Source organism: Callorhinus ursinus, unplaced genomic scaffold (assembly GCF_003265705.2).
Source record: "Callorhinus ursinus isolate GAN/ISIS: 27379988/994484 unplaced genomic scaffold, GSC_fseal_2.0 scaffold32, whole genome shotgun sequence".
Lineage (NCBI taxonomy): Eukaryota > Metazoa > Chordata > Mammalia > Carnivora > Otariidae > Callorhinus > Callorhinus ursinus.
Window position 1 is genome coordinate 3,384,737 of NW_027397094.1, and position 23,857 is coordinate 3,408,593.

The following is a 23,857-nucleotide window of genomic DNA, read 5'->3' on the forward strand; positions in this document are numbered from 1 at the left end:
ATTAGAAATTTATTTAATGCCTGCATGTCTTTCAGATGATTAAATGCAAAACAGTCCAGGGTGTGGATATGGAACATCCTCTTTTGAGTGAAGCTTGCATTTTCTTGTAGGAGATTTTATCTGTTGTAGGGTAGTAATGATTGTGTGTGTGCTCCCATATTAGGTTTTAAGGATCACGTCTTCTATCATCTGGTAGGAGTGTTGACACTCAGCTTAAAAATCTCAGAATCCTTGTGAAAATGAGCATTGCACTGCCAAACACAATTCCAAAGACGATTCAGGCAAATAAGAATCACTTTTGTCTGAAAACGTCCTGTAATTTATTGACCTTCTGTTTAACTTTGTGTCGTCCTGACCCGACACAGAAGACCTATAACACCAGTCGAAGCAAAAGTGATAAATCATCTTTTTAAAAAGTTTTATTCATATCTCTCTAAATGCATTTATTTTGAATCGCCTATTAATATTGCCAGTAAGAAGAGTAAAATGCAAGGTTCCTTTAATATGTATTATGAAGAAAACTTAGGTACTAATAAGTCATAAAAAATGGCTGATTCTTCCTAGTAGTTTTAATACACTTTCCTTAATGAAAACCAGCAGGCCTAAGTTAAGATTATGTACCTAAAGAGAACATCATTTATTTTGGTTGATTCATAAGTCATTGTACATCTGAGAGGTGCCGGAAGAATTAAATTTTTTTTTCAAAGGCAGAGAAATGTCTCAATTCACAAAACAACATTTTAATGCATAGGAATAATAAAACTGGAAACTAGAGATTCCTATCAAGTAGATCCTGAAACTTGATGTGGTAGCTACACTAGTTTTGGCAAACATATCTCCTTTTTATAGTGCTTCATTTTATTTTTCCCAGGATTTTTTTTTTTCCCTAGGCAGTCATGGCCTCTTGTGATCCAAGTAATCTATAAAAAGACAAAGTTGATGCGGTTCATAGTAATTTGAAAGACTTTATTACCCACCTGAAGCCAAAAGACCCCAAGATATGTTACAAACTAGTATCAAAGATCTCCAAGTCAGAGTGTATAGAACTCTAACAAAATGATGATTCAAAACAAAGGAAAACAAAACTCCCAAGATAAAAATAGGAATAAGATTGGAATAGGCCCTATATGAGGAGGATATAAAAATTGGCAAAAAAAAAAAACAACACAAAACACACACAGAAGAGGCATTCAATTTTATTAACTACTAGGATTTACAAAATAAACCACGAGAGACCACCCTATTGTTGATAAGAATGGCTAAAAAGAGACCGATGAACCCAAATTTTGCAACACCCAGAGTTCACAGACACTGCGGATGGGATGTAAGTTAGTGCAACGTTTTGGAAAGCATTATCGAGTGTGAACATATGCATAACCCCTGACTCAGAATCTGTACCCCTAAATATTGACACAGCAGAAATGCATACAGATGCTTTAAAAAGATCTGTGCCAAAAATCCACTTTTTGTAGATATGCTCCTTACTATAACATCTAAAAGTTGAAAACAACATCGTTGTCCAGTCACCGTACGTGCATGAGCTGTAGTATATTTCTACAGTGGAGTTCTGCAGAGCAATGAAAATGAATAAATTATGTCTGCATGCAACAGCACGGATGGCTGTCAGAAATATGATGTGAGCAAATGAATTCAGACAAAAAATTTCCTAAGCCCATTTATATAAAGCTCAAAAACAGGAAGAACTAATCAAATCAGAAGAGTTATTTTTGAGGACGGAGGCAGATAATGCTCCATTTCTTGATCTAGATGCTGGCTACCTCTAGAGATATAATTTGAAAAACAAGAATTTTAAAAATGTTATTAAAATTAAAAGTCATAAAAACAAAGGGAAGATGTTTACTTAAATTTCTGGTCATTTTAAGTTATTCCTCTTGCAAGATAAAATAATTCTGACAGAAGGGGAGGGGGTTGTATTTTTCTTGTTAGTTCTCTGTTAATAATTAAAACTTTTCTATTTTGCGGGGGGGTGTTGCGGGGAGGGTTGCGGGGAGCCTGGGTGGCTCGGTCGGCAAGGTGTCTGACTTGATTTCAGCTCAGGTCGTGATCCCAGGGTCCTGGGATCGAGTCCCGCATCGGGCTCCCTGCTCAACGGAGAGTTGGCTTCTCCCTCTCCCCTCCCCCTGCTTGGTTCTCTCTGTCTCTTTCTCAAATAAAGTCTTTAAAAAAAAATAATTTTCTATTTTTAACATGTGATGAAACAATGCCATATAGTTTTCTGACGGTTTCCAGTAAGAAAGCACGCTTTGGGACACTATGTTATTGGTGACAGTGGCTGAGAAATGCCAGCGATCCCGTAGAGTGGATTAGATATGGAAGATGACATTGATAGCATGCAAGTGAACAAGCACATGGTTTTATCTGGTGCTAGGTTTCAGAATCCAGAACCGTAAGCCCAGGAGATGAGATTTGGACCTGAAAATGATGTAGTCATGTCGACAGGGCAGGGATAGATTGACAAGTCCCTGTGCCTGCGAGACACATGGGGACAGGCGAAGGTCTTACTGCCGTCTTAAAATAGAGGGCACGAATGAAGCATCCATGCTGGGTAGGAAGGATAAACTACAGGGATGGGATTGAAGTCATAAAAGAGCCAGATGGAAGAAGGATTTAGGCCCTTGGCAAGAACAGGCATCACAGGAAAAGACCCATCTGCCTTGCAGACCTAGAACCCCAGGGTAGTGCACTCAGAACACACTGTGGGATTCGTAACATTCCGGCAGGGCAAGGCCAGGTGATGCAGAGCCTGCCGAGGGGCAGGCTTTTTGTGGATGTACTGTTTGGGGTTAGAGCTAAAATGAGAGCGTGGGGTGGAGCTAAAACCAAAGGTACAAAAAAGAAAAAAAAAAAAAAAAAACAGGCCCATCTGCAAGCAGGAAATGAATGCTAGTTCCTGACCCTTCTGCGTGACAGGAATTACTAAGGGAACTAGGGAAGTTTTAATTTAAGTCACTACTGATTAAAGTTTAATCCAAAGTTATGAATATGCTAAATCCCAAGAGCGTGAAAAATAAAGTTAATACGAAACATAAAGGCCATAAAAGTAAAGTCTTAATACTTATTTTTAAGTTTTAATATTTAAATCTCTATCTCTTTTCCAAAAGCACCATGATGAAGACAAACCTGGACTATTATCTTAAGATTTTTAAAATTTATTTTATGAGAGAGAATGCTCACAGGAGCAGGGAGCGGGCTGCAGAGAGAGAGAAGCAGACTCCCCACTGAGCAGGGAGCCCCACACGGGGCTCATCCCAGGACCCTGAGATCATGACTTGAGCTGAAGGCAGATGCTTAACCTCCTGAGCCACCCAGGAAACGCTGCACTGTTATCTTTTAGCCACTACTGGGCTGCCTAAACTTGGACAGATTTCTTAATTTTTGTAAGCATCACGTCTGCAAGTTATCAGACTATATAACACATTTCTCATGAATATAAACAAGAAAATGCATACAGAGCACTGAGTACGGTGCCTGGCTCTGCACAGATCTCTCAGTAAACGTCCATTGTCACTGTGAATTATTTTCTCTGAGTAGGTTTTTTACCTGTAAGATAATAATCATCTTCGTGTTCTCAGTTCAGCGTGCATTGTGCATGTAAGTTATCAAAACACAGTTCAATGGAATGCTCATGTATTTGATCGTTGCCCTTGAAACTAAATAGTGGACCTTTCTAGAAGTCACCTTAGTATGGAATTCTAAGTTTTCTTCTCACGTGAATGATAGAATAAGAAATAGTTATAAATGCTAAAATTAATATAAAAACAGTTTCTTCCATTATGTAATGACTAGGTATATCCAATCTTTGAAATACACTGAGATATTATCCCCTTGAGAAATAATCCATATAACTTTCTCCACTTGAATTTTGTTTCATTATTGAAATATATACCCTTTATTTATTTCACCCATGACCCCCCACCTCCCTTCTGGCAACCACCAGTTCTCTGTATTTAAGAGTCTGGGGTTTTTGTTGTTGTTCCTTCCTTTGTTCATTTTTTTTCTTTTTTTCATTTGTTTTGTTAAATTCCACATGTGAGTGAAATCATATGCTTTGTCTTTCTGACTTATTTTGCTTGGCATAATACCCTCTAGCTCCATCCACATTGTTGCAAATGGCAAGATTTCATACTTCTTTATGGCTGGGTAATATTCCATTGTGATAGATAGAGATGGGTGGATGTAGTGTATCCATTCATCAGTCAGTGGACATTTTGGCTTTTTCCATAATTTGGCTATTGTTGATAATGCTGCTGTAAACATCAGGGTGCATGTATCCCTTCGAAAAAGTATTTTTGTATCCTTTGGGTAAATACCTAGTAGTACAATTGCTGGCTTGTAGGGTAGCTCTCTTTTTAATTTTTTGAGGAACCTCCATACTGTTTTCCACAGTGGCTGCACCTGTTTGCATTCCCACCAACAGAGCAAGAGGGTTCCCCTTTTACTGCATCCTCACCAACACCTGTTTCTTGGGTTGTTGACTCTAGCCATTCTGACAGGTGTGAGGTGATACCTCGTTGTAGTTTTGATTTGCATTTCCCTGATGATGAATAATGTTAAGCATCTTTTCATGTGTCTAGTGGCCATCTGAATGTCGTCTTTGGAAAAAATGTTTATTCATGTCCTGTCCATTCTTTACTTGGATTATTTGTTTTTTGCATGTTGAGTTGTATAAATTCTTTATATATACCTCTCCTTTTTCCACTCATCTACTGATGGATACTCAGGTTGCTTCCATATCTTGACTTTTAGAAATAATGCCTTAAACATACGGGTGCATATATCTTTTTGAATTAGTGTTTGGGGTTTTTTTGGGTAAATACCCAATAGTGGAATTATTGGATCATATGGTAGCTTTAATTTTTTGAGGAACCTCCATACTGTTTTCCACAGTAGCTACACCAGCTTAACATTCCCACCAGCAGTGCACAGGTGTTCCTTTTTTCCACATCCTTGTCAATACTTGTTATTTCTTGTCTTTCTGATTTTAGCCATTCTGACAGCTGTAAGGTGATATCTCATTGTGGTTTTGATTTGCATTTCTCTGATGATTAGTGATGTTAGCATCTTTTCCTTTGTCTGTTGACCATCTGCATGTCTTCTTTGGAAAAATGGCCATTCAGGTCCTCTGCCCATTTTTAATTGGATTATTTATTTTTTGGTGTTGAGTTGTATAAGTTCTTTATATATTTTGGACATTAACCCCGTATTGGGTATATCATTTGTGAATATCTCCTCCCATTCGGTAGGGTGCATTTCTGTTTTGTTGATTATTTCCCTTGTTGTGCAAAAGCTTTTTATTTTGGTGTAGTATCAGTAGTTTAATTTTGTTTTTGGTTCCCTTGCCTCAGGAGACATCTAGAAAAATGTTTCTGTGGCTAATATTAAAGAAATTACTACCTATTGTTTCTTCTAGGAACTTTATGGTCGCAGGTTTCACATTTGTGTCTTTAATTCATTCTCAGTTCGTTTTTGTGGATGGTGTAAGAAAGTGGTCCAGTTTCATTCTTTGCACGCAGCTGTCCAGTTTTCCCAATATCATTTGTTGAAGAGACTGTCTTCCCCATTGTATATTCTTGCCTCCTTTGTCATAGATTGATTGACCATAGAGTCATGGGTTCATGTCTAGGCTCTCTGTTCTGTCCCACTGATCTATGTGCCTGCTTTTGTGCCAGTACCATATTGTTTTGATTACTACGGTTTTAGAGTATATCTTGAAATCTGGGATTGTGATACCCTAGGTACAGTACCAAGAAACTATTAGAACTGATAAATGAATTTAAAAAACAGTTGTAGGATGCACAATTAATGTACAGAAATCTATACACTAATAATGAAAGCAGAGAGAGAAATTAAGAAAATAATCCTATTTACAATTGCAGCAACAAGAATAAAGTATACCTAAGGATAAACCAGGAAGTGAAAGACTGTACTCCAAAAACTATAAAACACTGATGAGAGAAATTGAAGATGACACAAATGGAAAGATTTTTCATTCTCATGGATTTGAAAAACCAATATTGTTCAAATGTCCATACTACCCAAAGCATTCTACAGACTCAATGCAATCCCTATCAAAATACCAACAGCATTTTTTACAGAGCTAGATCAAATAATTCTAAAATGTGTACGGAACCACAAAAGACCCTGAATAGCCAAAGCTATCTTGAGAAAGATCAACTTGCATATTTTAAATGAGATATCTCATATCAGCAATTGGTATTTATGAGACATATTTATGTTTTAAATGAGTAGTATTATCTCAACACTGTGCTATGAAGTATCTTTTTACAAATTTTTCTTTGTCAGTAATTATCGATGGCTTGGTAGTTCCCTTTCAGGAAATCATAGCAACCTTAAGAAAAAAATAATCTCCACATATTTAGAGGTGAGGTTCTGAATAGCAAACCCTAACAGCACAGGTGGGAGAAATTTCAGTCTTCAGGCAATACCCGTACGAACTTATCCAGAGAACAGGTTTATAAAGAATATTTTTTAAAAGGGCACATTGGGGGTTTTGGTCCTTATCACACAACAGCAAACCATAACATTGGGTGAGGTTATCTTCTAGTAATTAATTACTGTCGGAGAAGTGGGAAAAAAATCTTGAAATTCTCTTAAATAAAACAAAAATAATCAAGAAGTCAGTACAATTTCTTAACTATGCTTTTTCAGAAAGAAGGCACTACAGCCATATTAAAAAAAAAAATCACAAACTGGAAAAGGCCAGCAATTTAAGAACATTAAATAGATCCCTTAAATTCCTCTCTTTGTAGATATGGTCAAAAATGCCATTTTTCAAAGAAAAAGTATTAATAGAAAGTTCTGAACAGCAGAAAATTTATCTTTCAAGATTGTAAAATGAATTATCTGTTAAAAAGTTGAAAAGTGCAAGAATCCTTTGGCTTTAATGAATCACAGCATGACACATAATTTTTTCTGGCACCTCCTGAGCATATTAATGTTATGTTGTGTTAACAGTCATCATGAAAATTAGGGGTAACTAATGAGGAAAGGAACACAATGGAAATGTGTAATCTCACCTGCATTTATAAGGGTCTCATTAGCACTAAATGCAATTAAAACATTGAATTCTTTCTTACCATGTCATTTAATGGAGCAGCTCCACTAGGATGGGGATGTAAACAACACGCCTTTTTCCCAGTGTTTGTGTTCCCGTGTGTCCTACGAGAGAGATGTACAGATAAAGCTACTGGTCTTCATTTAATTCCTACGGACTCCGAAAAGAGGTGGAAAAAAATGAGATAGTAAATGTGAATTTTTAATAAAATCTATTAGGTACAGGTGTCATTTCTCTCTGAAGCAAGGAGCCTGGGAATAACCTTTAGTCCAACCCATCCTTCCCTTCATACAGTTTACTGTCAAATCTTGCACGGGCCTTGGAGTCAAAGATTCCAGGTTCTTCTCCCCAGCTGTGTGATTTGGGCACATTTACGGGGTTTTACTGTCACATATATGCTTCAGGAACGTCATCTACAGAATGGTTCTTGTTCTTTCTACCTACCAGAGTTAAGAAAATTAAATGAGACCTATTGAGAGGGTCCTTAGTCCAATGCAGAACACTTGGTGCCCAGTCTGATTATCTCTTACATTTTCCCAGATCTTTCGTGAATATAGTCTTTTATTCATTACGCTTTTTCAGGGCTGACACTCAACCTGCATCTAATAATCCCAATCACTGTCAGTGCCAGTTCTTAATTGGCTGAAGAACTGTTTGGACTGCAGCAGGCTGGCTGAAGGCAATTAGGCTAAAAATAGATTGGCCGGTATTAGGTCTTAGCCAAAACAAAACGAACAAAAATTAGCCGTTTTATCAAATATAAACGTTATCTAGTAACTGTCTTTGATTTTTTTCATTTGTGTCAAGTTGACCCACAATATTACATTAGTTTCAGCTGTGCAACATAGTGATCAACTTCTCTATTTTATGCCGTGCTCACCACAGGAGTAGTGCCCATCTGTCACCACACAACGCTTTTACAGTACCATTGACGATATGCCCATGACTTTACTCATTCCGTCACTGGAAGCCTGTGTCTCCTCTTCCCCTCCACCAATATTTCCCACCTTCGCTCTCCTCTGGCAACCATCAGTTTGTTCTCTATATTTATGGGTCTGATTCTGTTTTTTTATTTATTACTCATTTGTGTTGTTTTTTAGATTCCACATATGAGTGAAATTACATGATATTTGTTTTTTTTCAGTTTTACTTAGCGCAACACCCTCCAGGTCCATCCATGCTATTGCAAATGCCAAAATCTCATCCTTTCTTTTATGGCTGTGTAATAATCCATTGTGTGTGTGTGTGTGTGTATGTGTGTGTGTGCGTGCGTGTGTGTGTGTGTCATATATCACCTCTCACTTATCCGTTTGTCTATCAACATATAGATGGCCAACAGACACATGAAAAGATGCTTGACATCATTCATCATCAGGGAAATGCAAATCAAAAGTGCAATGAGATACAACTTACACCAATCAGGGTGGCTAAAACCAACAACACAAAAAACACATGTTGGCAAGGATGCAGAGATAAACGAACCCTCATGGCTGTTGGTGGGAATGCAAACTGGTGCCGCCACTCTGAACAGTATGGAGGCTCCTCAGAAAATTAAAAATAGAACTCTGCTAGGCTCCAGCAATTGCACTATTAGATATTTACACAAAGAAAACAAAAGCACTAATTCAAAATAATATAGGCACCTTATGTTTATTGAAACATTATTTACAGTAGCCAAGGTATACAGTCTAGTAACTTTCAAGCCTTGATAATGTTGGTATTTTGTGGGCTGGTTTTACAACAATTTATAGATTTTATGTATCCTTTAAAAATATGTCTTTTTCAAAATAGTATTACTTGTTTATTACAATTTTTTAAAAATCCTACTCTTACTATTATAAAATACATTTTTTTGAAATAAAAAAATTCTGTATAACTGGTTAATGACTGAAAATAATAGGTTATAAAGCTATACAGATGATATGGTCCTGGTTACAGAAAGTGTATGTTTATATAGTAAATATAAAAGGTCATATATAAAGTTATTAATAATGACTATAAATGGATATAATTATAGGTTTTTAAATATCTTTGCTAATATGCATTTCCTGACATTTCTGTAATAAGCAAGAAGTAATCAGATACTTGATATATTAAACACATTATAAAAAAACTATTGGCCATTAAAGTTGTTATAACTTTTCATCTTTACAAATAACACAGAGCAAGAATAATTAGATGAAAATGATTTAGGAATTAAGAAAGAGTGATTTAGGAATTTTTAAGAAGGAAAAATCATAGTGAAAATCAAAAGCATGTGAGCAATTTTGCAAAAATAAATTCAAAATTATTATAGCCCCATGCATGCTTCTCAAAAAATAAAAATATTGGGGATGCCTAGGTGGCTCAGTCAGTTAAGCGTCTGCCTTCAGCTCAGGTCATGATCCCAGGGTCCTGAGATCAAGCCCCGCATCAGGCTCCTTGCTCAGCGGGAACCTGCCTCTCCCTCTGCCTGCCACTACCCCTGCTTGCGCACTCTCTCTGAGACAAATAAATAAATTTTTTTAAAAAATTAAAAATAAATTTTAAAAAATAAAAATATTTCTAAAAACCAGCAATTGGCAATGCTAATATTTTATCATATTATCTTAAGATGGAATTGTAATGTTGGCCACTCTGCTTTGTAGCATATTGTTTTGGGGACAATTCATTTTAGAATTTCATCTAACAAAAAATAACAGGAATTTTAGTTTAGTGTTACAGCTGTTTCTTCTTAGCAAACTTCTCAGATGTTAAACATAAAATACACTGGTACCAAATTGAAAAAATAAGTATATGTATGTACATATGTATTTACACATATATATCTACTGTGTATATACACACATAGAGAAAGAGGAAGGAATGTTTCAAAATTACCTCCAATTTATTTTTTTATTTTTAAAGATTTTATTTATTTGACAGAGACACAGCGAGAGAGGGAACACAAGCAGGGGGCATGGGAGAGGGAGAAGCAGGCTTCCTGCGGAGCAGGGGACCTGATGTGGGGCTCGATTCCGGGACCCTGGGATCATGACCCGAGCCGAAGGCGGACACTTAACGACTGAGCCACCCAGGCGCCCCAAAATTACCTCCAATTTATTTTTTTATTTTCTTTAACGATTTTATTTATTTATTTGAGAGAGAGAATGAGAGAGAAAGAGAGCATGAGAGGGGGGAGGGTCAGAGGGAGAACAGACTCCCCGCTGAGCAGGGAGCCCGATGCGGGACTCGATCCCAGGACTCCAGGATCATGACCTGAGCCGAAGGCAGTCGCTCAACCAACTGAGCCACCCAGGGGCCCAAATTACCTCAAATTTAAATGAAGGACACTGAAGAGAGCAACTTTTTTTGCTGAATGTGGTGTGTTGTTTATATTAAAATGTTGCGATTTGTATCTATTCAAGGAGACAGATTTTATTGTCCCATGTGTAAATAGCACCATTGCAATCCGTAAATACAGCCCTAATTAGTGTCACTTTAACGGTCCTTAAGGCTTTTCTTCTACTAATCATTAGTTTCAGCCTAGTATTTTATATTCAATATGTTTTTGATAGTTCTCCATTTATTGTCCAAAGTAAAAGGTTTATAAATTGAATTCTATTTTCCTTTGACAGACTCTTTAAAAAGCAATGATAAAGGTTTGTTTTTTTGTAGTAAAGCTTTTTGTTTGTGCTTGTTCTCTTCTCAGATGGGCAATCAAACATTGTCAGAGAGAATGCAGAGAGCATTCAACATTTGGATTTAATTTGCAAATGCCTTGCTATCCAGTTCCCCTGATTTTCTCTTAATAATTGAAGGATAAATAGGCTTCTTATACATTATTCATATTCTAAACCTTTTTGCAATAGTGAAAATGCCATTATTTATCTTTTAACATTAACTTTGCTTTAAAATTGTAAAAATACATAGGATGTTTAAATGAAAAGATACTCAAATCTTTGTATGAAGCAAGGTAGTCCATATTATTCAACACATGAAGGACACCCTGTCTTAAATATTCTAATGATGGGAACAAAAGTAAGCTTAAAAACATGTTTGTATTCAAGAGGATCTTTTTAAAGTCATGTTACATATCCTAGTTTAAATTTTAATTTTCATTTTTGAAATAGATTTTAATAATCAATGTGGAAACCAAGTGACACAAAATATAAAAGACTAAGATAATTAAGAAACAAAATTTTTTATGTAACAGACATATAAATATTATAATATGCCAAGGTAAATGCTATAGTAAAAAATACGTAAGATAGAGTACTAGGAACCTGCAGGTGAAAACAACACTGCCCCTAGGGGAGTCGGGACCGCCTTCAGAAAACTAGTCATGTAAGCTGAAGGTTGACTACACTGCTCAATATTATGTATGTTCAGTGTGTGTGTGTGTGTGTGTGTGTGTGTGTGTGTGTGTGTGCAGCAAAATATAGTGCAGGAGGGAACATCATCCGGCCTAGCACACAAGAGACATTTTAATTTAGAAGAAACTGTGTAAGCAAAGGATTGGAATCATAAAACAACATAGGTGGTTCTGGAAACACGCTAGGTAATGTGGTTTGGGGGAAATATAAGTAGAGTTAAATGTAAGGCAAGAGGTTGGAATGGTAAACTGGGATCAGACAGAGTATTTCATGGACTTGTCTTAATGGCCCTCCTCTGGGAGGTGGGGGCTCTCGGTCGCTTTTCAGCTGTTTCTGGAGTGAAAAATGAGACACGAGAGCCTGCGTTGGGCAGCATCTGCTTGATAGATAGTCTCTGAGCTGAGGCACATTGCAGAAGTCCAACACAAAAGGCTTGCTGAGGGACTGGAAGTCAGGAGGCCAGGAGCGAGATTTTGGATGCTGAGATCTCTCGCTCAGTTCCTGTGTAGGTGGGGGGCCCTTGCCAGGCAAGGAGACCACAGCCTGAGGGACAAGCGCGTAGTAGCCTGGAGAGGGACTGGAGCAGGGTAGGGGGCACTGAGAAGATGAAACTGTGTTTGGATTGATTGCATTTAATGTAATTGAGGAAGAACACCGAGTTAGAAATAGTGTGTCATTTAATTTACTTTGAATGCTGAAGGATTTGAATTCCTAACTACAGAATTATTGCAAAGGCAAAGACTTCTTTTTTTTTAAAGATTTAATTTATTTATTTGAGAGAGAGAGAGAATGAGAGATAGAAAGCACCAGAGGGAAGAGGGTCAGAGGGAGAAGCAGACTCCCCGCCGAGCAGGGAGCCCGATGCGGGACTCGATCCGGAGACTCCAGGATCATGACCTGAGCCGAAGGCAGTCGCTTAACCAACTGAGCCACCCAGGCGCCCAAGGCAAAGATTTCTTAAACATTTCAATAATAATTGAGCTTTCCCTAAAAATCCTGAACATTTTGGGATTCAGAGTCAACATTAAAAGCTAGTTTTCCTCTATCAAATAGAAGGCTCAGATTGTACATGTGTTTTCAGTTCTTACTGCGTCTGTTGAGTGGAGCACAATTTCTTTTCCACGTGAATGAAAAGAGAGCAAATGTTTCAGAGTTCATTTCAAAGCATCATTGAGGAATATATGATCAGTCATGCTAGTAGGAATAATGAGGAAAAGAACAAGGCAATTATTTTTTGAGGTAATATTTGTTTTCCAAAGAAGTTACAAGGAAAAGGAAATAGTACTTTAAAAAAAAAAGTGTTGTGGTCATCACATAAATCCAAGTCTTCCTGATGTTTGAATCTCATGCCTTCCATAATAAGACATATTTTAGTATATAACTAAAAATGATAAAAGGAAGATTTTGCTGTTCTTCGGTTTCTTGAATTTTCCAAATGGGTATTATCGTGTGATATTTGGCACCACTCTTTAAACTTTGGCAAATTCTAACTATAATAAAACAACAGTAAAATTCCTGAAAAGGTCTTTGTAATTCAAACAGTGTTGCACTTTTCAACATACCATTATTAAATTGTCATTTCTACAATAAGCTGTGTTTTACTCATTAGAATATCTCTAAATTATATTAGACTTAAATATACACACAGTAAGTGCACATACTGAAATTAGGAATTATTGGACTGTGATGACTTTTTTGACATCCTGATAAAAAAAAACAAACACTAAGCTTTCTTATTTAAAAAAGTCTTGGGTCGCTGGGTGGCTCAGATGGTTAAGCATCTGCCTTCGGCTCAGGTCATGATCCCAGTGTCCTGGGATTGGGTCCCGCATCGGGCTCCCTGCTCCTTGGGAGCCTGCTTCTCCCTCTGCTTCTCTCTCTTTCTCTGTCTCTCGTGAATAAATAAATAAAATTAAAAAAAAAAAAAATAAAGTCTCTTTTCTTTTTTCTAGTTTTTTTTTTTGCATAAATCTTGTATAGCCTTATAAATAGACGAGTCTACCTGACATTTTCCTTTCCTCATTCATATTTTATCATATGTTGGACAAATCTATTGTCTTTAAGTGCTCTAAAATGAAGGTTTCTTTGTACTTCCTACAAATACAAGAGCCAAGTTAAAGTAGTTTAAGAAGCCGAAGAGATCTACGGCAGATGTTCATTTTGCCCCTTGAAAACACACCTTGACATACTGACATTAGTAGCTGAAAATGTGGGATTTGCGTATTTTTACTCTGACATTCTAAAATACTTCCACTCTATTTCAGGGAAAGTGAGCCATCAGCACTGTTAAATGTTAAAATGGGGTCTAATTGAAAAGTTGAAGTTAAAAGTTAGCATTATTGGACTTTAATGGGCTTTGGAAGTTCTTAGGACATCACTAATTATTCCACTAATATTTCTGTATTCATAGTACTCATTTAGGCAAGAGAGGGGAACGGTTACTTATGCTGTTACAAAATTAATGGGCTCACCTACACCCCCGTATGATAGAGGCAATTATTTGGTGATTTTCTCTTAATGTTGGGCACCTGTGTGCATTAAAATTTCCAGATGAGGTCTTAGAAATGCGTAAGTGGTTTCCTGTGTCTTAGCTTTCATTTAGAAATATAATTACAGCAGGTATAATTATAATATTCATTTCTGATTTTCATTCTTTTAAAACAACTCTAGACATAACTTTCCTGATTTTGCTAACAGAAACTCCCAGAAGTCTGCGAATCAAATCTTCAAGGGTTACCTCTCCCAGATAATGATTGTGCCGGGAGCCCCGTGTATATTTTTGATTATAAAGAAAGCTAATGGAATAAGTAAAGTGACATTGATTCTTTAGCAGATTTGATTCAGTTACAGTTTTCTTGATGAGCCAGTTTTCAGTTTTAGGTGTTAGTTTAACGAAGCTTGTTAGATGTCCCCTTAGCACTAATAAAAATGATGCAGTTTGTAAATTTTACTTATTTTTCCCTTTCTTCGACTATCTTTAGGAATTTTCCCCAGTGTTTTAGGAAATAATGCAGGTTATATTCATAATAGTTTATTTACTTAAACACATACACACACACACACACACACACACATAGCTGTTTTGCTTTATTCACACCTAAGTTCATTAGTGACATCTTTGGGCAAATAATTTCCTTTCAAAATCGTTCTTCTTAGTCACACAGAACACAGCAGAACTAACTTCTAATATTGTTTTAATTTTAAAATATCAGTTCTTTCTCCACTGCCCCTCCAAAAGGCAGGAAGGTAAATTTCTCTGTGAAAATAGATGCGTTCTACATTAAAATATAAATGAATTTTGACTTACGTTTCCAATCACTTTCCTTTTTTTAGGGATCATACATTATACATTAGAGTAGAGTCTGTTCTATCCAGTGTAATTAACCTGGCCTGTTAAGTAGAAGATTGAATTACATTTGTTCTAATTGCAGATATAATAGATTTTACCCTCTATCATTTTATTTTGGTCTTCCCTTGTCCTGTTTTGTTTTCTTTTTCTCTCCTTTTTGTTTCCATTGGATGGATATTTTTTTCCTTGCCCCATGCATGTATCCTCTGTGATTTGTAAAGTTATATACTCTATTTTATTTAATAAGGGTTACCTTAGAAATTTTAACATACACGTACCTAAAAAATACCAGTATACCCTCCATCCTGAATATTATTTAGAATCTTAGGACATTTAAATTGAGTCCCTCCCATTGAAATTAATATATTATTGTTTTTGGATATTTTGCTCTATTTTTTTTAGCCACACACGACAATATAATTATTGTGTTGTAGAGTCCATGCTTAAGTAGAGTTATTCAGCCACCTACTGCTTTCTTTGCTTTTTCACATTTTCCTAAATCTTAGATCTTCCTCTGAAATCACACACCTTCCACTTACGGTACACAATTTAGAACTTTCCATGGGCACCTTTCCATGCTACTGAGTGTGCTAAGACCTGCTGTGACTCCCGTTTCTGTTGCGGGTGGGGTGTTGCTTGTCCTGGGTAGGTCACTTTGTATTTGTTCTGTTGGTAGGTCATTGGGCTTCTTAAATCTGTCGATAGCTGTCTTTTATCAGTTCTGAAAAATTCTATTCTCTCTTCTTGACTCTCTGATTAGGTGTTTGCTAAACTTGATCCCCCTCAATGCTTTGTCTCAAACTTGCTCTTAGATTTTTGGTCTTTGTTGCTCTGTAGGGCATTTTGCATCATTTCTTCTGTCCCTATCATTCAGTTCACTAATTCTCTCATCAGCAATGCCTCAGTTGCTAACAGCTTCATCTCTGAAGCTGTTATTATTATTATTTCATCACTTCTAGAAGTTTCTTTTTATGTTCAACTATTTTCATTCTTTTTTTTTTTCTTATTTTTACAACTATTTACTGAGGCATATTGAACATCTTCACATTATTCTCTTGGCCTGCTAATTCCCTTTGTGGGTATGACTTTGCTTTTTTTCAACAAGCTCTTTTTTATGACATTTTGTTTCTTGTTCATTTTGAGGATTATTTTAACTCTACCTTTTTATCGTTCTTGGAACTTGTTAGAATTATCTGAGGCATAGGTTAGAGGTGACTTTTGAAAAAGTACCTACTTCTGTGAGGAGGCTAGGCTATTACCAGTTAAAGATCACTTTTCTCGGGCACCTGGGTGGCTCAGTCGTTAAGCGTCTGCCTTCGGCTTAGGTCATGATCTCAGAGTCCTGGGATAGAGCCCCGCATCGGGCTCCCTGCTCCGCGGGAAGCCTGCTTCTCCCTCTCCCACTCCTCCTGCTTGTGTTCCTGCTCTCACTATCTCTCTCTCTGTCAAATAAATAAAATCTTTAAAAAATATCGCTTTTCTCAAATTCTCAGTTGTGGTTTTTCTGTTCATTCAGGTAGAATTTACAAATTCAGAAATTCAGAATATAATGATTTCTCCTAGAACTGTGCAATTGCTAATGTGTGAATAAAAGCTGCAGAATCCAATGGGGGCTTGTATTGGTTGGAATGATTCCCAAGGAAGTTCCCCCCTCCCCCCCGCACTCATTTTCAAAGTTTAAGCCAGGTGGTTTGCTTTGCAGTTTGGAGGCAGTGGTAGCAGTGGTAGCTGGAAAGGAGAGATGAATTTCTCAAATGCCCTTTAAGTGAGAATTGAGCATTCTGGGAAGGGTAGTCTTATTAGACTCACTTCCACGAGTGGGGCTTGGGTCTTGCTTCCCATTCTGAGTCACTCACAACCTCATGAAGTAAATCTTTAGTTCACCTAGATCAGCAAAATGCCCTCTATGTAGAACTACCACCTGCACAAAGGTTTTTGTATTTCTGCCTTTGCTTAGTTTTTAGCCTGCATATCTATTATTTTCTCTCCGTCTCTGGGACATATCTAGGAGGAGCTCTTATGCTCTTTCTCCAGCTCTTACTATTGTGTTCACTGGGGTCCCAGTCCTGGTACTTAGTGTGACATATTGAGTATAGCGGTTTCATTATAGGTTTTAGAGGGAGACCTCCCCACCTGTGCTTTAAGCCACTTTGGGATGATTGAGAGAAAGGGATTGATCTCTCTGTGCCTTCATTCCTTGACCTATAAAATAATAACAATAAAACGTACTCAGTGGGAAAGATGTCTGGAGATACTGTGTGAGGCCCTGGTCTGCCTGACTCTCTCCTCCATCATTCCTCAGTCCCCGGTTGACGGTTACATTGGCTCTGGAGGAGAAAGTTCCAGGTGTTGTGGGAGGACAAAACAATGAGAACAGTGTGACCCCAGTGACATCCATGATGGGGACAGAAGGGACGTAAGCCCCGAAGTAAGGAGAACAGAGAGGGTGTTTGTGGAACTGAAAATTCCCTGGTGCCAGAGAAGTCATAATTGAATAAGAAAGTGATGGGAGGTTGCAGTCAGAAATGTATACATTAAAGTTTACACCTCGAGAGATGGAGTGTTTCCTTAGAGGGAGTATCTCCGTAAGTCAGAAGACTAGCATGTGGTTATGGGGTAGAATCGATGCAGTGAGGCATATCAGAGACCAATGACAGTTATTCATGCCTAAGAATTTGAAGATGGTCGTTGATTGCATCATCTCCAAGAACACTGAAATTCACAGAGGAGGAGAAAGTCGAAGTAGGAGAGGGTACACTGAGAGTCAGATACCCATGGCCTCATTACATAAGTTCAGCAACAAGGAAGGGTAGAACGTGTACTACATATAAACGCATGCATTTCAGTTGGGGAAGAGGTTTTGCAAGCTTGACTCAGAGATCGTCTGGAAGCCCTAAAGTGGAAAAGAAAACAGAAAGAGGACAAAGTACATGCATCTTGAAAAAATTGGTTAATGGATTATTTTAAGGAAGTTACAGTTTGGGGCATCTGGGTGGCTCAGTCAGTTAAGTGTCTGCCTTTGGCTTAGGTCCTGAGCACAGGGTCCCTGCTCAGAGGGGAGTCTGCTTCTCCCTCTCCCTCTGCTGCTTCCCTGCTTATGCTCTCTTTCTCTGTCAAATAAATACAATATTTTTTAAAAAAGGGAAGTTACAGTCTTATGATAATGTGTCTGGAGTAATAAGTTTAAATTAATTTTGTGTTTAAATTTGCATATTCATTGGTAAATATTAGATATAAAATTAAAATTTTCGATTATGGTAAAAATTATAATAGTTATAGTATACTTGGCTATATTTCACATATGTACATATATATTTATCTTGAAAATAATGCTTGTTGATCAGTATTTTGTTTTCATTTTACAAATAAGGAAAGCGGAAAACTCTGGAGTGATTATTTGTCTTTTAAATCACACTCAGTTTTTGAGTACGTCTCTGAAACACAACACAAATAAACAAGTAAATTTAAAATTATTAAAAGTAGGAAGCAGGGACACTTGGGAGGCTCAGTCATTAAGCGTCTGACTTTGGCTCAGGTCATGGTCCCAGGGTCCTGGGATCCAGCCCCGCATCGGGCTCCCTGCTCAGTGGGAAGCCTGCTTCTCCCTCTCATACTCTTCCTGCTTGTGTTCCTTCTCTCACTGTGTCTGTCTGTCAAATAAATAAATAAAATCTTAAAAAAAAAAAAAGTAGGAAGCAAATAGTTACAGTGCACTCTGTGCTGAAACTCTCACTTTTCACATCTGTAACCAGATTTAAAATTGTGTTCTTAATTTTGTTATCAGTATTTTTGGTGTGTATTTAAACATGTCATGTCTTCATGTACATACCCAACATTGATCAGTCACATCTTTGATACGGGTTTCGGTCTTAAATCATGTGTTTGCTGAAAATTGAATAGATTCAAAATTGAACTTGAAAATCCTTTAAATTGCTTCTAAGTGTAGTGCCTGTTGGCTTGTTTATCATTCACTGTTTAACTTGATATATTCAGCTACCTGTACTTGGGAGAGAGAGGGGAGATTTCAAAGAATGTTGATGATGGGACAACCATCATCAAGGCCCGTTTTCTGAAATGAGATCTTTGAGATTCAAAGAGGATTAAGCCCATTCAAAGAAATAGAAATTCAAAGTAGAATCATTATTGACAACGTACATATGATAGTAGTTTTATATTTTTGGAAAAATATCCAGTAAACATGATTTTTTAAAACCATGTATCTCATTTTTTGACAATCTGCTCACAGTGTACTGTGAAAAATCATAAAAGAAAATACATAGTTCTGAGCTGTACTTGATAATTCTGTACCCAAACTTGCATTCAGTGATTATTTGCTTCAGGAAAGGTCTTGATGCCAGAAGGACCAAGGTCCCAAGCCCTGGCTTTGTGTGTGACAGAATTCAAGAGCAAGACATTTAGAGAAAGGGACAAAGATTTATTAAGTATAGAAATAAGAAAGTGACTCACAGAGTAGTGGTCTCTCTGAGGTAGGAAAGAACGTTAGGGTTCGAAGCTCATAGCCAAGAATTCTTGAGACATCTTTGGTGCAAAAAGGTGGTTGTATTAAAGCATGGGGACAGGCCCCGGGGGTAGAAAGAGCTGCACCGGGGTCATGAGGAGCGGCCCATTATATACTTTCAAGTTCGGAGGGCGTTAGGGAGAGCGTAAGTCTCTAAGGAATTTTGGAAGCAAGGTTTCCAGGACCTTGAGCAGGCTAGCTATTGTTGGGAAAAGGTCATTTATTACCATCTATAAACCTTTTAGTCCTGAGACCCTTCAGATGTATATTGGTGGGCCATATGCTTGGGGGATGATTACCAACCTGTATCTTGGGGGGGGGGTGGTTAGAGATCAAGGAAGTTTCCAAAGGAATTTTTATATGTTAAAGTAGACTTACAGGATCGTGGTGGGGAGGGGACGGTTTGGGCTAAGATTGCCTTTTGCTCTTAGCAAAGTGTTAACATTGAGGCCCTGAGTCCCTAGAGGAAGATCACTTGGCCTGTTTCAAGGACTTGTCAGTGGGCTGTAGGTAGTAAGGAAATTTAATAATTTGTCTTCTGCCTTTGTTTCCCACATCATCTCCTCCCAGATGGGGGAAGAGGACCCCCGTTTGCTTCTAATGAAGGGTTTTATAAGTTTTTTAAAGTTAGCTAACCATATAGGGAGGGGCTTACTCTTCAACTTTGGGCTTATTACATTGGACAGTTCATTTTCCCATTTTCTTGGTGATGTGGTTTTGGAATATAGGTGAGGTTCGGTGGGGTGAGGTCTGGAGCCAATGGCCAAGAAAGAATTCTTGAGATGTCTTTGGTACAAAATGGTGGTTTTATTAAAGCACAGGAACAGGATCCCTGGGCAGAAAGAACTGCATTGGAAGTGCGAGGAGTGACTGATTCTATACTTGCGAGTTGAGGGCGGTGGGGAAAAGGGACGTTTTCAAAAGAACTTTCATATGCTAAAGAGGACTTACAGGATACCAGAGGCTTTGCCATTGTCAAGTTAAGGTTGTTTTTCCCTCTAGCAAGGCATTAACATAAAGAGAGTTGGGAGCATCCTGGAAGAACGTCACACATGTCCCACCCAGGAGTGGGTGGGCGGGGGGGGGGGGGGGGGGGGGGGGGGTTGGGGAGAGGTTGTGGGGTGAGGTTGCAGGCTGTTAGCCTGGCTTTGTCTTCAGCTAGCCTTCTGCTCCCTCCCTCATCACCGGGGTTGTGGAATTACCCACAAAGGACAGTTTTAAGAACGTTCAGCCTTTGTGGCTTTTACTGCCAGAGGGAGTGGGGTCTGGTGGTCTTCCGTGAGTTAGATCTTGTCATTCTTTTATGACCTGTTTTTTTTTTTCTTTTTTTCTTTATGACCTGACTTTAGGTTCAGGGTCAGGCTAAAACCGAAATGGCTTTAATCAATTCGGTCAACTTGTTTCCCGAGCCTCCCTTCCCTCCTGCCTCAGTGTATTTTATTATAATTTTTATTATTTTTTTAAGTTTTTATTTATTTGACGGAGAGAGACACAGAGAGGGAGGGAACACAAGCAGGGGGAGTGGGAGAGGGAGAAGCAGGCTTCCCGCCGAGCAGGGAGCCCGATGCGGGGCTCGATCCCAGGGCCCTGGGACCATGACCTGAACTGAAGGCAGACGCTTAACGACTGAGCCACCCGGGTGCCCGTGCCTCGGTGTATTTTTAAAATGCAACTTAACCTGTTAAGAATAAAATACAGCTACCTTGTAGTTATCTTAATTTAATAAATTAGGAATAGTAGAAAGTGAAATTCCTTGCTTATTGAAATTGAAAGTTCATCAGTAAGAACTGTGCAAAGAAACTTAATGTACCAAGCAGTCACGGTGATTTTATTATAACTGTCGTTTCTTTTCTAAATGTGACTGCATTGTGGTATGGGGTTTATTTTAAAATACAAAGGTTTGTTTGAGAAAGACAAATACCACATGATTTCAGTCATGTAGAACCTAAAAAACAAAGCAAACAAAAAGCAGAATGAGACCTATAAATACAGAGAACAAACTGACAGTTTCCAGGGGGGAGGGGAGAAGGGGTGGGGCAGATGGGTGAAGGGGAGTGGGAGACAAGGGCTTCTAGTTATGGAATGAAAAAGTAACAGGAATATCGTCAAGGTTATTGCAATGGAACTATATGGTGACAGATGGTCGATACACTTGTGAGCACAGAATAACGTATAGAGATGTTGAATCACTGTGTTGTGCACCTGAAACTAATGTAACATTGTGTGCCAACTATACTCAAATTATAAAAAATTAAAAAATTTTTTGAAAAGCACAGTCCTGGGGGCTCAGTCAGCTAAGCATCTGCCTTCAGCTCCGGTCATGATCTCAGGGTCCTGGTATCCAGTCCCAAGTAGGGCTCCTTGCTCCGCGGCAAGCCTGCTTCTCCCTCTCCCTCTGCTCCTCCCCTTGTTTGTGCTCTCTCTCTCAAATAAGTAGGTAAAATCTTTAAAAGAGAAAAAAAAGAAAAAAGAAAATCACAGGCCTGGATGTTAGTTGTAAATACTTGGAAGTGGGGAGAAGGGGGTGATGTGGCCAACTGGACTTAGATTCTAGAGTTGGAAAGACCAGTCCTGAAGCATGGAGGTAGCTAAGCAGGTAAGATATTTAACTACCAAAGTCTCAACTTCTTTGCAGGTAAAATAGTGAATAATAATGTATATCTCATGGTATTATAGTATAGATGAAATAAAATGATTCAAAATGCCTGTAAAAATTTAAAAATACAAAGATTTAGAATCTCAACACAAAATTGAGTAAAAGAATTCAGACAGAAAGGAGAATCTATGGTGTGATCCCATCAACATAAAGTTACAAAATAGGCATAACTAGGGGCGCCTGGGTGGTTCTGTTGGTTGAGCGTCTGCCTTCGGCTCAGGTCATGATCTCACGGTCCTGGGATCGAGTCCCACATCGGGCTCCCTGCTTGGCGAGGAGCCTGCTTCTCCCTTTCCCACTCCCCCTGCCTGTGTTCCCTCTCTCTCTCTGACAAATAAATAAAATCTTAAAAAAAAAAAAATAAGAAATAGGCATAACCAATTTATTTACTTAGAAATAAACACCGTGGTTTCCTGGGGAGTGGGTATGGCTGAAAGGACATAGAGAACATTCTGGGATGCTGGTAATGCTTTATTTCCTGATGCAGGGGCTAGTCACATGGATATGTATATTTTGCAAAATTTATTGAGCTGTATACTCATGATTTCTCCATTTTTGTGCACATTTTTTATACCTCACTGTCATTTGCATCAACAGTAAAAAATTTATTTCAGTGGAAACACCCATGCTAATTATAAGTTAAAGGGTAATATTCAAGCAAATCTTTGGCCTCTTTGGCATTAGTCCCAGATTTGGTCCTAGTGTGTAAAAGAAATGTCTTTGATTACTTGATTCAGACTCTGATTTTAATTTTAGTTGGAATTGTGCTTTTAATTTTTTATGCTACCCTTTATTAAATGAATAAAAACCCTGAGTTCAAAGCTTAAAAGGAAACACTTTGATAACGATTTTGTCTTTGTTCTTCTTCTCCTTTTAGTGATAATGTGATCTAATGTTGAAATCTAATTAATGTCCCTCTAATGTCAAAACTAAGCTCTGCCGTTCTGTGAAATGTACAGACTCTCTCCGGAGATGAGCTGGTAGCTGGAGCTCGTCCTAGTCTAAAGCTGAGAATTTTGACTTCCTAGAAAATTCAAGAAATATTTTATCCCAAAGTGAAATATCTGTTTGTTTTTTTTATTTTAAATTACCTTGTTTACCAGGTGGTTAGAGTTATCCTGAAATGTTTCCCATGGTTAAACACATAATTAGAATTTGAAGCTGAAGTATCAAGCTCATGGTAAACCCTAATATACATTCACTGTTATTTACTATTATTATCATTATATTTATCCCAACTTCACCACTTACTGTGTAGCCCTTGGCTGTTGAAATTTAGTTAGAATTCACACTTCAATTTCTGAATCCCATTAGCCTCATTTCGAGTGTTGAGTAGCCATATATGGCTACTGCTGTGTTGTACAGAACACAGAGCATTTCCTTCAGCACAGAAAATTCTGTTGGGTAGCACTAATTTATGTAGTTGGAATTATACATTTCTCAGAGTTTTTACTAAAGAAGATAATGTTTTATAGAATCCTTAGCATTATAATGGCAAATCAAAAATGCTTGATACAGGGCGCCTGGGTGGCTCAGTCGGTTAAGCGTCTGCCTTCGGCTCAGGTCATGAACCTGGAGTCCCGGGATTGAGTCCCACGTCGGTCTCCCGGCTCAGCGGGGAGTCTGCTTCTCCCTCTGACCCTCACCCTACTCGTGTTCTCTCTCTCTCTCTCTCTCTTTCTCAAATAAATAAATAAAATCTTTAAAAAAAAATGCTTGGTACATGATATTTAATATCTTTGGTAAAAATAAGAATAACCAAACAATGAAAATAATAATATAAAACTTACATATCTAGTATCATGAATAAGGTGTATGTAGCCTTGTGTAAATTCACTGGGACTCTCATACTTATCGTTCCTCTTCCAAATATTCCACTATGAAATAATTCTCAGACTGGCAT

The 23,857-nt window shown here is 37.9% G+C and overlaps 1 protein-coding gene across 1 annotated transcript in view; it reads left to right on the plus strand.

Annotated features, from left to right (window-relative positions):
- Positions 1-23,857, plus strand: part of PCDH15 (protocadherin related 15) — a 1,645,434-nt gene that overhangs the window by 1,557,546 nt on the left and 64,031 nt on the right. The gene's annotated exons all lie outside the window — the stretch shown is intronic.